This window comes from Myotis myotis, unplaced genomic scaffold (genome assembly GCF_014108235.1).
Source record: "Myotis myotis isolate mMyoMyo1 unplaced genomic scaffold, mMyoMyo1.p scaffold_m19_p_6, whole genome shotgun sequence".
Classification (NCBI taxonomy): Eukaryota; Metazoa; Chordata; class Mammalia; order Chiroptera; family Vespertilionidae; genus Myotis; species Myotis myotis.
Window position 1 is genome coordinate 67,282,634 of NW_023416368.1, and position 17,110 is coordinate 67,299,743.

A 17,110-nucleotide genomic window follows, 5' to 3' on the forward strand; every position below is an offset into this window, starting at 1 on the left:
CCATGTGCCTGAAAAGAGAAGCAGCTTACCTTAGAGGAAAGAGCAATCCAGAACCACACCATTACACAAGCCAGTATTTAGAGAGCCAAATTAGCAGGCTTAGTAATAGCCAATCCTCTTTTTATTGTGTAGAGATGCTTCCAAATAGATCCATTAGGCTTTGCTCTAGAATGACTAGGGGAAGCCCATGCTCTTCTGCTACCTTCCCTTACATTTATTTGTTTTTCCGTTTTGATTAAACTGAATTATTGCTCTGTATGTAGCGTGTGCACAATTTACATAGAGAGGGTTAGTAAAGGGCCTAAAAATAAGAATATTTAGAACTACTCTAGTAAATCGGTACTCACTCATTAAAGTTGTTTATAGAGTGTACTATAATGTCTATATCATGAAGGGAAAAGATGATTTACTAGACACATTTGATTTTTTTTTCTTTAAATTTTATTGTCATTAATAGTTAAACACACAAAAACGCAATCTCCAAGACTATTAAGAAATATATTAAGGATCTTCATTAGAGGAAAAGAAGTTCAAATTATATACTTCAAATTTAAAAATGTTTATTGCCCTAGCTCATTTGGTTGGGCATCATTCCATGCACCAAAATGTTGCCCATTTGATTCCTGGTCAGGGCACATGCCAGAGTTGCAGGCTCTGGTTTGGGGGAGGAAGGCATAACAGGAGGCAGCAGATTGATGTTACCCTCTCACATCAATGTTTCTCTTTCTCTCCCTCTCTCTCTGAAAATCAATTAAAATATGTTTTAGTGTCTATTATTTTCTCTTCTCCCTCCTCCCTGCCTCTCATCGCTTGTCTCTCTCAAGATTTTCATGAAACCTATCATAATTCCAAATGCATTTTATTCATTTCAATTTTGTAAATTCTGCCAAAAGACCACTTTAAAATCTTGCGTGGCCACAGAGTCCACATCATAAGAGATACAAGGGAAAAAAATAACCATGCTGCTATTACTCATAAATTAATTGGTACAAAATTCTAATGGAAATTAAAACACTGACTGGAAAACTTGAAACAGTATTCTATACCACTTCAAAACATATAAATCATAGAAATGGAGTAGAGAGAAATAAGAAATAAAATATTCTACTTGTATTTTTCTTTCACTTTGCGTAATCAAAACAAGGCATACAATTATGCAAATTATCTGCTTTGCAGATACATCAGGAGAAATTATTACCAAGTTCAGAATTCTAATCAATAGAAGGTACTTTATCAGAACTGGATTTATGTACATTTTTGCTTTGTAATATATATCTATATCTATTTCTATCTATCTACCATCTATCTATCATCTATCTATCTATCTATCTATCTATCTATCTATCTATCTATCTATCTATCTATGATAATATATTATATACAAATACAATATATTCTGCCATTCAAGGCACTAAGTAGTTTCACACCAATATTCATGTAATTATGTTTCTAATAGCTGAAAATTAAACTAACAAAGATGAATTTATACTGTTGCTAGTGCTTCTTTACAGGACTGGTTTTGAGGCAGTTGAGTCATACCATCTTCTTGTCCCTGAGCTACCTTCTTGTCTTCCTGCTTTTCCTCTCATTCTGGTCCTCAGTATGAATCTCCAGCATCAGTTATGTATGAAAGCACATCAGTCTCTTAATTTTCTAATAGTTACAATTTAATCGCAGCTACATCTGTTTAATCAAGTATGATACTTGGTTTTATGTTTAGTTAATCATGTTGTGCAATTTAAAAATATAATTTGAACATGATTTCCATGTGTTAGGATGTACATTGACTTTGGAAAGAACATAAATGATGTTACCAAAATGATTAGCAGAAAAAAATCTCATTCCAATTTGATTTAAGTTTCATATGTGAGCATGTTATTAGCCTTGGCAAGTCAGAACCCGCCCCCCCCCCTTCCAGGTCTTAATTTCTTCATTTATACAATGCTAAGCTTCATCAGTATGGATCATCTGATCCTGAGAATTCCATGAGTCTATAAATCCTTAATAAAACTGCTAATATGAAGGCACTCAAAAATTAGAAGCAGACAGTGTATACTGGCTATATATTATAATTTTAGAACTTGACTTACTGTTATCAAGTGAAACAAATATATCATTATGGTGTGAAGGGTGATGTTGAGTGAAGCAAGAGATTGCTAGGAATGCTGAAGTTGCAAAACTCGGCTATCTCAAGGTGGCAAATGAAAGATAAGGAGGGAGCCCTGTTAACTAATGAAAGAGGGAAGATAAAAAGAAGGTTGTGTTTAAAGAGGTATGCTTTTTTCCACATAAAGCATACCTAAGAATCAAATAATACTTCTATTACAACATCAAGGGACATTGTCAATAAATCATAAAAATAATTATTTCATATTACTTATTTCTCTAAAATCTTACAGTTCCTGGATCTGACATCACATACGATACACGTTCATCCTTTAGGCCACAAATATGCAAACCAAATAAAATGCCAATGTATTTCTTATGTATTTATCTTACCAGGGAAACATCAGTATCTAATTCCTAATTTTGTAGGTGTATTTGCTTTTCTTTCTATGCACCTATATTAATGTAATTCTTAATGACTTTGCTTCAGCAGAAGAATTTGATTGTAATCTGATAAAAACAGCATTCAAGTGAACAGAAATATTCTGTGAAAATCTCAACTAAAGGCAACTTGAGGTATTCTTGACTTCTCAATATATCTAACATTTCAACTTCTTTAGGCAGTCATGTTTGTTGTTGTTTTTATAAGTTCTGCCTGAATTGTGGAGAAATTCTTCCTTAAGACACAGCTGCTAAGTCATGATTTCTTCCCTACAGGCCACAACTCTTCAAGAAATAAGGCTGCCCTTACTTTTTTCATCAGGGGCATTAGAAATAAACAGATGGTATAAGTGCAATAAATTACCTTTTGGGGCAATAAAATTAAAAGAAATTTAGAATGCTCTACCAGGCATACAGAACTTTTTAAAACTATAGTGACCACAATATGCTTTATATGATTTCTCTACTTGGTATGACAGTAATTTGAGCAATGAAATAAAATAGATGATCTATCAATTTTAATTTTAAGTAAAAGAGATACCATAAAAATAAAAAGTAAATCTTAATTCATACTAGAAAATATCATTAAATACATAAAATGAGCTGGCACAGCTTATTCTGCAGTATGAATATCTACTTGCTCTATATATTTTACAAAGGACAAAGATTTAATAAAAAAGTCCACTTATAGACATATTTTAAAATACAGTGATAGAAAAAAAATAAAATACAGTGAAAGGACTGATTAATAAAATATATCTCTGAAATCTATTCCTAACATAAATTACATTAACAAGTGAAAAAAATGAAAGCATAGCTGCTTCAAATTTTATTTAAAGAAAGATTCACTACCACCAATAAATGTTGCCTAGAGACTATATCTGGCTAGTTAAACCTGAAATTTACATGGTATAATAAATAATATACCATATATGTGATTCTGATTTAGAGAGTACAGAGGAATATGTGAATTGGTTCTATTAAATGTGTTGACAGGTATATTTCACTCCAGATATGAGCATATTAATATGATTGCTAAGTCTACATCGTATAACATCATATATTCAAAATAAGAATCTGGAAATTCTTAATTTTTTCAATTATTTATGTTCATAGATAAAGCAAGCTTTCAACCATTAACTGTGATATTACTTTAACCTTAAACAGTTCTATATGTCAGCACTGAGCAAAGAATGACTAAAATTTGAGTTCACAAAAATGTGTGATTCTTAAAGGTCAAGGAGATTCTATATTTGAAAAAATGTGTTCGCATTTAAAAAATAACAGTGACAGATTTGCAGCTTAAAAGGAAAAATATTCTACCTAAAAGAAAATGACGTGAAACAAAGCAACTTTTACCAAAAGACACGGGGAAAAGACTGATTATTCAAAATATGTTTTATATATAAAAATATGTCTTGATTATGAAACCTTCTTTTGATTTGTTTGTTTTTCTAAACAGAAGCAAATATTTTCACTACTGTTCAATAAATAGACCTGAAAGCATTATCAGAAGCATTCAACCATTTGAATATCACCATTTATTTAAGAAAAAATCATTAAAGGTCATCCCAAACTCAGGGAAGGAAAACAGAACTTTTTCTCCATGTCTTATCTTCATGGAAGTCATTGCTACTGACCTCCTCCTTGCTTACTGCTTCATGGGACAAGGAAAGTTATAGAAATTAGAAAGGAGAAAGAAAGCTACCACATTTTGCTTGAGTCTGAATTATAGACAAAGAGAAAAGACGAAGAGTACAAAGTCTTCTCTACACATTAGCTTTCACGATATTTTTCAAGTTAACTAGTAAAGTTCAGATGTCTAAGTTTTTCTCTCTCTACCAGATTTTAATTCCTGTCCTGAAAGTATGTACTTCTAAGCATGTGTTGATGCCTTCTGGTGAAATCAGGAATAAAGTAAGATTTGCCAGACAAGGAAACATTCTTCAAGGAGTGCTATCTTGGTAACTGGTAGCATATATAAAAAGTTATCAGAGAGGCCTTTTAAAATGTTTGTATTTCTTTTATTTATAATATATTGTTACTTACAGTTATAGCTATAACTTACCTAGCACACTCTAGGATATGAATTATGCACTGTCAAAACCCCATCACTAGCTCATCTAATAACTTTTTATCGTTTAACCTACAAATAGTACCTATGTGCCCTTCTAAATATTGTTCATATATTTATTCATGAATATACTCGACAATGTGTTCAAGAATTATTTTACAATTTGGAGATAACACGTGGATAGAGACATTGAATTCATGGATCTTAGAATTAGTTTGGGAACAAAAAGATAGGCCTGGCTTGGAGTGAGGTTTTCCTATGGTTTAGGAAGTAATAAGGACAACATTGAGCTTATTTGGCCAATATCTATTCATCTTTCATGCCATTTCTATTGTAAATTTTTTCTGACCCCCCCAAGAACACTTTTTCTACAAGATTGTGTCACACATACTCTCTTTAAATATTATTTATCAATTGTATTTTAACAGCCCATATGGTTATCTTTTTTAAAACCTATACTCATGCTCCCCTAATTCTGAGTCTCTGTCTTGCTCCCATGACAGCTGCTTCATTAGGAGAAAAGACTGGGCCAAATACCCACTTCTTCCCTACTTCTGCGATTTCTCCTGGCTTTGAAGTTTGGAAGACAAAGGAGTCACTTAAAGTAAAGGCCTACAGTCCATGGCCTAAAAATACATCTAACCTCTTTAGAGTCTCTCTATTCACAGGTAAGTAGAAAGCAGGTGGGCAGCAACAGAGCTCATTTTAATTACATGGGATTGGACATAAATTTAATGTAAAAAAAGCATATTCTAAAGCAGTGATGCGAACCTTTTGAGCTCGGCATGTCAGCATTTTGAAAAACCCTAACTTAACTCTGGTGCCGTGTCACATATAGAAATTTTTGGATATTTGCAACCATAGTAAAACAAAGACTTATATTTTTGATATTTATTTTATATATTTAAATGCCATTTAACAAAGAAAAATCAACCAAAAAAATGAGTTTGCATGTCACCTCTGACACGCGCGTCATAGGTTCGCCATCACTGTTCTAGAGTCACTAGGTCAAACATTCTGACACATTCCTGATTTACCTTTAGTTAGGTGGTGCCTGCAGAAATGGAGTAAATTGTTTTTATTTCCTATATCTCCTATAACAAATTACCTAAAACTTTCTGGCTTAAAACAACAGAAACTTAATTTCTCAGAGTTAGGGAGGTCAAAAATCCAATAGCAGTTTCATTGGACTCTCTCAGGGAGTTTTAGGTTATCTGGTGGCTGTCAGCATTCCTTTGCTTGTGGTTGCATCTTTCTCTGCTCTCTATTCCCATCCGCTTCCTCTCTTTGTGTTTTTGTCGAAATTCCCGTCTCCCTCTTAGATGGATACATTGTGAATGCATTTAGGGCCCACTCTAATAATCCAGGAAAACCTCTCCCTCTCAAGATCTTCAACTTAATCACAATTTTCACCATATAAGATAAACCTCTCTCTTTTGCTCAATAAGATACTACACACAGATTATAGCAATTAAGATGCAGATATATCTTTAGAGCCGCCATTAAGCTTACAACAGGGAGGTTACTTAGGAAAACAGATATTCTACCTTTTCACAACAAACAAGCTTCAGGAATGGCGTCCCTGGTTTGGAGGGATGCCTTAATGAACCTTATGTATAAATTTACACTATGTATAAAATCACAGTGTATTTTGCCCTGTGATTACTCCCATCAATCCTCTTACATCTAAAGGACAAATGTATGTTCCATGACAATATCTTGGGACTTCAAGTATTGTTCTTCAGCTACAGGGCTGTGCTCCTCTGCAAATGCATACGTCATCCTAACCATGGGACCATAGCCAGACATAATTGATTCTTCTGCGAGTGAATAAAAAGTTTGGGGCTTCTCAATCAATGTACTTTAATCTCACCTTATGTCTCAGTAGATTAGAGAAGCATTTTCACTCTTTCACTTTACTAATTTTCAGAGAAATTGAATGCTACAGTTGAAAAGACTGGAAAGCAATCAAGTTACCTTTTTTTGTGGATAAACAATAAAAATAACAGTCATATCAACATGCCTCATCTGACCCTCAATTTAATTAGTAGAAAAACAGATGACACAGACAATGGGGTTTTCTTCCCTTTGTTCTTTTGCATTTAGGGGTAGTGGTCATCGGGACAAACTGAAAAGGATTAGTGGATTATACCAAGAAATTATTTCAGAAAGTGAGTCCATATACTTTATCTACATTGCCAGCTAATGTTCTGTTTTTATACTTTGCTGATCAATCTTTTCCCAAACTTTACACATGGTCTTCCCTTTCCACTAATAGCTTTTCATCTTTTAATCACAACTGATAATTTTTACTCCAGCATATTTCCTTGAATTTGGCACAAATTAATAAATAGCACTAAATGGATAAAAGAATGAGAGAAAATGGAAGAGAGAGAGAGAGAGAGAGAGAGAGAGAGAGAGAGAGAGAGAGAGAGAGAGAGAGAGAAAGGAGGAGGAGGAGGAGGAGGAGGAGGAGGAGGAGGAGGAGGAGGAGGAGGAGGAGGAGGAGGAGAGGAAGAAATAAACTTGGGAGGGAGGGAGTACCTGCTTGAAGCACTAAGGGTGGCTCATATTTTCTTTGCTATGTGTCTTTTAAGAAGTAGAAACTCTATCACATTATTTTCTCTTTTTTAAAAAATATATTTTATTGATTTTTTACAGAGAGGAAGGGAGAGAGATAGAGAGTTAGAAACATCGATGGGAGAGAAACATCGATCAGCCGCCTCCTGCACATCTCCCACTGGGGATGTGCCCGCAACCCAGGTACATGCCCTTGACCGGAATCGAACCTGGGACCCCGCAGTCCGCAGGCCGACGCTCCATCCACTGAGCCAAACCAGTTTCGGCACATTATTTTCTTACTGAATTAAACTTTTCATAAATAGTGTGTAAATTAAATCCTTAAAAGTCATTACGATTTTCCACATTAAAAGTCAGTCAACTTGAATTGAAAGAGATTTAATAGAAACTCACATTTGAAACCTATATGAGCATGTTGACCAATGTCACCCCAATACATTTTTTAAAATTGCCAAAAAAAAAAAAAAATTAAACAAGAGTCTTATTTTTCCTAACAAATTATATTATGCTATAACATAAAGGAGCACGACAAAGCATTTTACATTATTTTGGTCAGTAGCTTCAGTTTATCAAAGACTCTTTCAATCTCATATTTCAGAATCTGCAACATGTTCTCTATTACTCATCTAGGAAGCAAGCATCGGGGGAAATGAGCAATTTGGCTCTTTACAACTGTATGGGGAAGAGTGATTTACATAGGCTTCTTTTCAACAATTATTTTAACTCTTAAAATACTGCTAATTTACTGCATTTTTGTTGTTTCTCACTTGACTTTTAGAACAATGAAATCCAATTAATCTACAATCTCATGCTAATTTCCCTTAAAAAATACAACTATCTCTCTTGCCCTTCTGACAGTTTTTTTTTTTCTCCTCACCATTTGGAGGCCATAAAACATATAGTAGATGAAGACCACTATGCATTTCCCAACTCTCCCATTAAGCACTGCCTGCAAGAAATAGAAAGATGGCTAATGATTTATCATGTTTGCTGTTCTTTCACTGACCAGAGTCTGGTAAGGAGAATTGCTGGGCTGAATAAAAGGTTAGTGAGTCCCTGGGTGAGGGATCACAAGGCTACGTTCAACTGGCCTGGCAGATACTCTCCTGGGAGCTTGCTGCTGTCTATCTATATTGAGCGGGAGCCCAAATGGGTAACCGAGACTGCTGGAACTTGGCTGCAGATCTTAGGTAAATAATAACATTTGTCTACTCACTTTGTGTTATGTCTTGGAAGCCGCATTCACTTGGTTTTGTTTGTTTGTTTCATTTACATTGGTTTGATAAAATTTGATCTTGGATTACTTAGATTTGTACCATTAAGTAGGCAAAGACATTTAAGTTTAAATAAAGGGTGTTTCATGGGTAATAGCATGGCAGATGGGCATGCGTTTCAGCATGAGATAAGTATTAATTTATTTACTTTTCCCCCCCCGCTTTGCACATGTATCCTTTGGTGGGAAATTTGGGTAGTCCTGAGTTCCTTTCATCACTTCCCAACAACAGGCTAAATATACCCTTATCATAATTCTGCCCCACTAACTTCAGGGGATGTATAGATCGATGTTTACACACTACTATGACATTTGTAAAGAAGGGAACTCTATAAGCATACTTATAGTAAGAGTCATATCCCTAAATCAACAGAAAAAAGAGAACCTCCACTCATCCATGACTACCCTTTTTGATTTAATGCATGTATAGTAAATTAATATTGCATCATACCACTGAAGTTTGGGGGTAAATTTGCTATAACATAATATTAACATTAATAACACAGATATTTGAAGCAACCTAGACATATTAAAATCTAAGATACATCTCATTTTAACATGGTTGAAAAATGAAAGTGTAGAAAGTAATTCCCAACCTTCTTGGTTTCAAATCGGAAATTAATTCAAATATTCTGAGGATAATTTATATTTTAAAAATACTTATTAACTTCTCTAAGTTCCCCAAGCATAGAAACTTAATCTTGGACTTGAAAGTGTGAATAAATAAAGAAAACAGAAACATAATTCACAAGAAAATATACATTAAAGTTAATGTCATGCTTGTGAATTTCCTAATGTGCAAGATGAAAGAGTTACTAAATTGGTTCTATTTTAAGATAACTAAAGGAAATCACATTAATTTTTTTGCAACTCACTTTAAACAATTATGCAAATATGTCTATATCTTACTAAGAAATCAAATAATATTCTTCTTCTCGAAGTTATACACATACATTTACATAACCACTTGAATGAATGATTAGTAGACATTCTTTTTCACAAAGCTTAGCGAAATTTGGGGTGGGGAATTATTGTTTGAATAGCATCTTTATCATTGTCATCAAGAGAAAATAAGTTCTGTTATCATAATCCTTTGGGTGAAGCTAAATTTTACAAACCCTTAGATTGGGATGAAATGCAGATGTTGGGTAATTGGTGAATCTTGACTAACTATAGAACAGGAGGAAAAATTAAAATGCAGCTTATGAATTATTCATTGAGTTTTATGTTCAGCGACCACGAAAACCCTGTGGGTTCTTAGGTTCCTGTCAGCATACTAAGAGCCACACAGCATACGTGGCCGCATCTGCAGAACTTCCATTTTCTAAAGGCCAGGAGGAAAATTAGACATCTTTTAATAGAAAGTTGTCACCTTCGGCATTTGTTTCAGGCTACATTCTCCAGATCTCATTTGAAATCTCTTTGTGGAAAGGTGTGAGGGCTGTTTGAACTGAGTTTTCAGACTACTGTCTTTAACAGAACTTTAAAATGTTACCTTCATCTCAATGCAACCTAGCTGCTGGTAAGAGATATTTTAACTTTTGCCCTTTCTCCACAATCTTTAACCTCTTCCCCTAGGTGTGGTGAGGAGAAAGTTATTCCAGGTATATACGTTTCAGACCAAAAAAATCCTCCTGTTCTATTTTAGAAATTTAATAAGTAATGGACTATTACCTCAAACTCTTAAAATATACTCTCTGCATTATACTTAGAGGGACAAGAGCCCAATGAACATAGATGTACAATTGTTTTCCCAATTTTACATACAGCTTTGTTAAGACATTGCATTTTTCACTTACAGGACCATGCTTATGCAATGTTTTTCCCTTTCCCTATGCACATCGTCCATATTGCTTATTTCCCTTACACCTGCTCCATATTCACGTATCAAGAATGCCCGGCTTGGTGTTAAAAATGCCATGAAATTTGCTACAAATTGGTGTTGTGCAATGTTTTGTTTTGTTTTCTGGAACAACCTCTTCAATGGTGGGCCCAAAGGAGGCACTACCGGAAGGGAGCTCCACCACCAGAAAGCCACCAGGCATTCCTCTTGGTATAGCTTGGTAATGATGGGGGTTGCAGGCTTTATTCAGGTCTTTCTGCTGATGTTCACATTCTACTTTATCTATAGTCTGGTTCTTAGGGAGCCAATTGATGACTTCATTACACTTGCGAAGAATCTCCTGTTTGTTCTCAATATGGATTTTGCCTTAAAGTTTCTAGCCCATCTCTAGGTTCAATATGTTGATCAAATGTTAAAGAAAAAAGTTAGAATAATTTCATTTCAAATGTTTTAGTGCTGAAAGGCCTTAAAAGAGGTGTAAGGTAGCCTATGGCCATTTCCAAAAGAAAGATCCAACAGATATTTCATAGCTTCAAGTCAGGAGAAAAGCTTCTAAGTTTAGTTAGACAATGTCCTTTTCATTATGTACAGATATAGGGCAGGAAGATAACAAAGCCTTTCTTCTGCAATAGCACTTTGCATCCTTGACGAGTCAACATTTAAAACTAAAACTAAAACAAAACACTCTCCTGGGACTCCCATTTGATAGGAGTCATATTTTTACTGTTGTTCATTCAGAAATTATATGACAGAAAGCAACTTTTTGTTTTTTTACTCATAACATTTCTGAAAAATGATGCAAACATTTAATGATGTATATCAATGCCTTGCAATAACTCCATAGCCTCCAAGGCATTCACAACAGCAGGTAGAAAAATTCTGAAGGAGATCCCTATGATATGAAATAAACTGGTGTCGGTGAACTGAAATTATTTGTACAAACGGGGTCACATTTATGTCCAGTAAATATTTCACTACTAAAATGTCTAATGAACCATTCTTTCCAGCAGCATTTGTATGGTAAATAGCCATTGGGTCTTAGAAAATATTGTTAATGTATCGATAGAAATGCTATAGCATTATCGTGTCATAGGTTGCTGCTATTACCAATCAAAATAAACATTTTTCTTTATAATTTTGGTTTTATTTCCCTCGATCGTTAATTTGTATTTCTTCCATTACCATTTTTCTCTTTATGTTGAACACAACTTTCAACAATAATTCCAAAATAAAATTTTAAAGACTTATGAATAAACAAGGAAGTTGGTCAACATAAAGGAAAAATGCTAAAGAACATTTGAGTTACTTTCTGCTTAAGATTTACTAGTACACTACAGAAGAGTAGAATTTTAAAACTCTGTTAATGATTCACTTATGCCAATAATATTTGATTTTTCTTTATCCTGATGAATGTTTTCTTAAATAAAAAAAATAATATTACTTTATGTTAGAAACAAATTTGCAGGATTGTTATGTTTTCAATTGATGGGTTGGGGCTCTGAGAGTACTAGCTTGAAATTAATTTCCTAATTCTTCCCAGTGCATGCATGAGCAATCTGCTAGATTTCCATACATATTCTAAATCTTCATTTTATTCCCAGTGATGCCAAAGTGCTTCAGGAGTTGAACGTTGTGAATAATTTCTTTCCTAATGTGTCCACATTGAAGATACACAGAGACCACTGACCAACATCGCTAATTGCTCCTATTTTTGCCCCCTGAGCCGAGATCAGAAATCTTCCCTAGAAGATTTCAGTAGGATCATCTAAAGGACCAAATATATTTTAGGAATTTAAATAACCTTACAGTGAGGTTGTAAACCTTGGTAAACATTTTATTAGCAAACATTTTGTGTAGTTCCCCCCCCCCCCATAAAATGAAGAACCTCTATTTCTCAAATATCTGTTTCATTCTTGCTTGCTAATAGTATGTAGTGCTTCATTTGTAATCAACAGCAAGGTTTCTACTACTTTCCTTGTTAATTGAAAAACAAGGTATTCCACAGCTATTGTTTTTTCATCCTAGGTGATACCTACACCACATCCAGCTTGAATTATTCATCTTCGCCTATGTAAGAACATAATTTTCAAAAAGATTTCAATATAATATTTGAAAACTTTGACTATATAAGATGTATATCATTAATAGACAGAGTGAAAAATAATAGCAAAATGTAGTGATTTTTACTCCGTTAGAAACTTTTCATTTAAAGAATGTCAAAGTAATAGATTTCAATGAGAAATGTGGACCATCACACAAAGTTATAGTTATGCTATTTTGTGGACATTTTTTAGGAAATTGCTAGCTCTCTTATTCCTGAATCCTATCTAGTTTTTAAAACGTAATCCTTTTACTACTAGATGCATTTGAGTAACTTTACTTAGAAAAATATTTTATTTTTCTAGAAGCATGACTGCCCTTTAAAAAATAAAGTACATCTTACCTAATAATAGACAAACATGTAAATTGACCATACCTTCGCTACGCAAACCAGCCAATCAGGAGAGTATGCAAATTAACCTAACAAAGATGGCAGTTAATTTGCATACATAGGCTCCAAGCAGTGGAGTGAAGCCTGACAGCCCTGGGGCCAGAGCAGCGAAAGCCTCAAGGCCCCAGGGCCAGCTCCAGCTGGAGCTCAGCCAGAGTGAAGGCCTGGGTGCCGGGTGCCAGAGGAAAACTGGTGCCAGCAGCCAGGGGAAAGGAAGGCCTATTGCATGAATCTCTTTGTGCAACAGGCCTCTAGTTTAATATAATTATGATGAAAACACACTATTTTTTTTCTAAAAACAGTGGGGGTAGAGAGGAGAGAATAGCAGTTAAAATTGAGTCTTAAAACACAAAGTAACAAATGTTTCCACATATAAAAGCTGTCAACATTCCTCACTTATGGTTTTTGTTATATTTGTGTAGGTTTTATCATCTTTGATTATAGTAATATTTTAGTCTATCATAAGCAACAAGTGTTTTGTATGTAGAAAGGAGCTATTCTTTCAAAATTGACATAAATCCTGTTTAATATTCTCTCCTTGTAAAAATGGACAATGACAACCATAGTTCAATTGACAGCTCTTTAATAATTATTCTGGCACCATAAAAATTTTTTTTAAAAAAAGGCAGCCTTCCATGAGAGAAGATAACTCAAAGAGAAAGTACTAAAAATAATACTGCATTATGAAAAGGTCAGGCACTCAGATTAACATACAAGGGACTTATGGAAAATATTTGCATTTCCTGTCAAATGATTATAAGATGAAGTATAGAAAAGAAAGTTAACCCACATTATCTAAGACATACTTCCATGAGATCAATTTATATTTGTCCCCAAATACCATGTTCTATAATATTTATGTTAAGATCACTTTAAATAATTTTTTAAATATAAATACAAACCCTATTAGATTTGGGACTAAAAAAAATATAAATATGTTCACTTGCCCCTTTTCAAAGAGAGTAAATGGGCTGTTTTAAGGATTCCATTTATGTCTTCCTCTACCATTTTTTTTTCTGTGCGTGTACATACACACACAGTCTTCCAATATTCACACAAGCCACAAGTACAAACATTACTCTAGCTTAGTCATGCTAGTGCTTTCATTTCCTTTAGCACTGAAATAGAAATATCATTTTAAAACAATCCATTGTTGTAAATTAAAGGCAACTTACATTGTATCCGCTTACCTGATATCTATCTAATATCCATCTTCTAGATTTTAATTTTGTTTATGATCAATCTACCCCCAACAGAATATAAACTCTTTCAGAGCAGAGATTTCTACATATTTATTCAGTTCTATAACCCCGGTGACTAAAATACTTCTTAATATATGTGTATAAATGCTCAAGAAATATTTATTTTTTTTAAAAAAAACACGAATAACTGGCAATAATTAGTATCTCTTCTCTATAACCTGCTAGTTGCATTGTTTAGAACACTAAATCTATGATTTGGGTTTATTTGCACTTAAAAGTTCATTTCTCTTATGTTAGCTGTGTGTAGTATAGTTTCTGATACTGAATATGCTACAGGTGAGAATATTAAAATTTTAAGCACCTTTAAAGAGCAGGAGGAACCAGTATCAGGTTCTCAATAGGCCTTGCTCAGAAAACTGTCGGGAATCTGATCTACCTTCTCCATTATTACTGGATCTTTCTGGTTTGTCTTGTACTTTTAGATCTTTTCTTTCTTTCCAAGCACTTCTATAAATTTATACATTAAAAGTGCATGGATACAGAGGTTTAGAGTAAGATAATATGAACTGTGATATTTCCTAAGTAGTGACAGAAACTCACATTTCATATTTATTACCATTATTGCTCTTGGAAAATTGCATGTGATATGCATTTTCTAAGGTTATACATATATCCCAGAAGCACAGCAATAGCCTAAAATATATTAGCTTGTTGCATTGTTTAACATTAACTTTAATAAGTTCATAATTTATGTAAAAAGATATAAAGATGTTCTATTAGTTATTAATAAGTTATATTTTTGGTACTAATGGCAAGGTATTTCATTTCTTTTATCAAGAAAATTCCTAAACTGAGTGCTCTTCAGTATTAATCTTTAGTCACATCCTTAAAAGCCCTTTTCCTACCAAACAGGTATTCCTCATATAAGTTCAGACTTTTCAGTTAAATTCTGACTAATTCTGGCAATATCAAAACTATACGCAACAATATGATAATTAAGTCAATATAAGTTGAAATATTCATTCTGTTTTTAAATAAGCCTTGTTTCTAACTGGTGTTTCTTTCAGAATACCCATCCACCAGTGAACTCTTCTGAAGTTGTTTCATGGTTTATAAGTAAAATATAATACTGGGAAATTTTTGTTGCTAAAATGTCAATTTCAGGGGATTTTACCTGATTCCTCATTGAGATAAGATCTAGGTAAAATTTTAAAAAATTGCTTAATTTCATTACATGAGGCAGTAGTCTATTTGATTTATAGAAGGATGGCTGTCTGGATGGAATTAGACTGATAAGATGTATATGAATTGATGCACTCTGCTTTTTATCTTTGTATATTAAGCAATATGATATTAAGAACTATGTCACTGATAACATGGGAAAGTCCTTCCGTGTACCTAATATCCCTCCAACCTTCATGCAAGGTCACTGTGATTGATATAATAATTAACACAAGCAGCTATACTTTTTACTAGAATCCTATTAGCACAAAAGCACTGAAAACTACATACATTGATAAATTTGCTAACAAAGTATTCTCTGGGAGGAAAATGTAAATGTGAGTGTCAAATTTTACTCTAATTTCAGATATGAAAAACCTCATTACTACAATATTAAAATGATGATATTACTAATAACATTAATTTGGTCTCTGAATCTTTTCTCACACTGAGTTCAGAAGAGATTTTCAAAATAAACTGTAATTGCTAAAAATAACAAAACGACCAAACAAAAAACAAAAAGCACAACTTTTGATGCTTTCCTTCTGATCTTTGGATAAACAACAAAGGCCTTCCCTGGACCAGGAAGATACAGCAACATCTGCCTCTCCCACCTCTACAAGAGCCCCTCCCAGGCTCTCCCTGGCTCCTGGTGCCCAGCAGGTGCTGCTTTTATTCAGTTCTTTCATGTGCTTTCTTTCTCACGGGGTGGGGCTTACCCACTACTTGGCCCCCCTGTCTAGCATGTTTGTAGACATTTTTCCATCGATTTTTTAGAAAGAGTAAAGGGACAGGGAGAGACAGAGAGAGAGACATTGATGTGAGAGAGACACATCCATCGGTTGCCTCCTGCACATGCCCTGACCAGTGCCAGGGATCGAGCTTGCAATGAAGGTATGTGCCCTTGACCTAAACTGAGCCCAGGACCCTTCAGTTCACAGGCTCTATTCACTGAGCCAAACAGACTAGGACATCAATATTATTATTTCCAATAATGTAAGGCATGTCAGGGACCAATTCTCCATGTGGGACTCCTCCCATTTCTGCACTTGTTACACACATAGCACCAATGGCCTATTGTTCTAAACAATCTTTTCAAGGTGTATTATAAACTTACATGGAACACAGAGATTTGTCTTGCTATGGAAGTGAAACCAAATTTATTCACTGTCCAGAATAATAAAGATAATCAGTGAAATTAAGGAAGGCTTACTACTCATTATAAAAATCTTGTGTTGCCTAAACTTCAAATTTATCTCATATAATGCAACACACAGTGTGGGCAGGTATCTACCTGGCCCACCCCATGTTGCCCCCATGGGACTGAGAGCAAGAGGAATCAACAGATATGCTGATTCCCTATGGTTGCCAAGTTCTCTGTCTCTGACACAGGGTTCTGGTGTCCTTTACTTTCTCTGAAACTGACACAGGCTAATTTGTCTGCTTACAATGAGGATGAAACTTCAAACTCTTCATAATTCTTAGTAGTGAATAAAAAGTAGAGGGAAAATGTGAACAATATAAAATTAATGTGAAGGAAAACTTGGAAGAAAAGGAAATAAACAGAAAACAGTATGGAATACTCTGAAGTTAGGGAACCACATAAGTAAAATAAAAATCACACATAATATCAGCACCCAAAGATACTTCATGCCAGCTGTCTGATGTATTTGTATTAAAAATATTCTTTGCCTACATGTATTTGTTATAATAATTTATTGCTACAAAAAACAATATTGTGATAAATACTATTTGTTGCGCATGTATGAGGTCTATTCTGATTACTTCTATAGAATAACTTTCTATAATTTGAATTTCCTAATCCAAGGCAAAATGCTTACTGCCTCACTTTAGTGCCCTCCCAAAGGCAGTTTAAATG

General features: G+C 34.1%; 1 protein-coding gene across 2 annotated transcripts in view; it reads right to left on the bottom strand.

Annotated features, from left to right (window-relative positions):
• SPOCK3 (SPARC (osteonectin), cwcv and kazal like domains proteoglycan 3) overlaps window positions 1-17,110 on the bottom strand; it is a 336,682-nt gene that overhangs the window by 94,092 nt on the left and 225,480 nt on the right. The gene's annotated exons all lie outside the window — the stretch shown is intronic.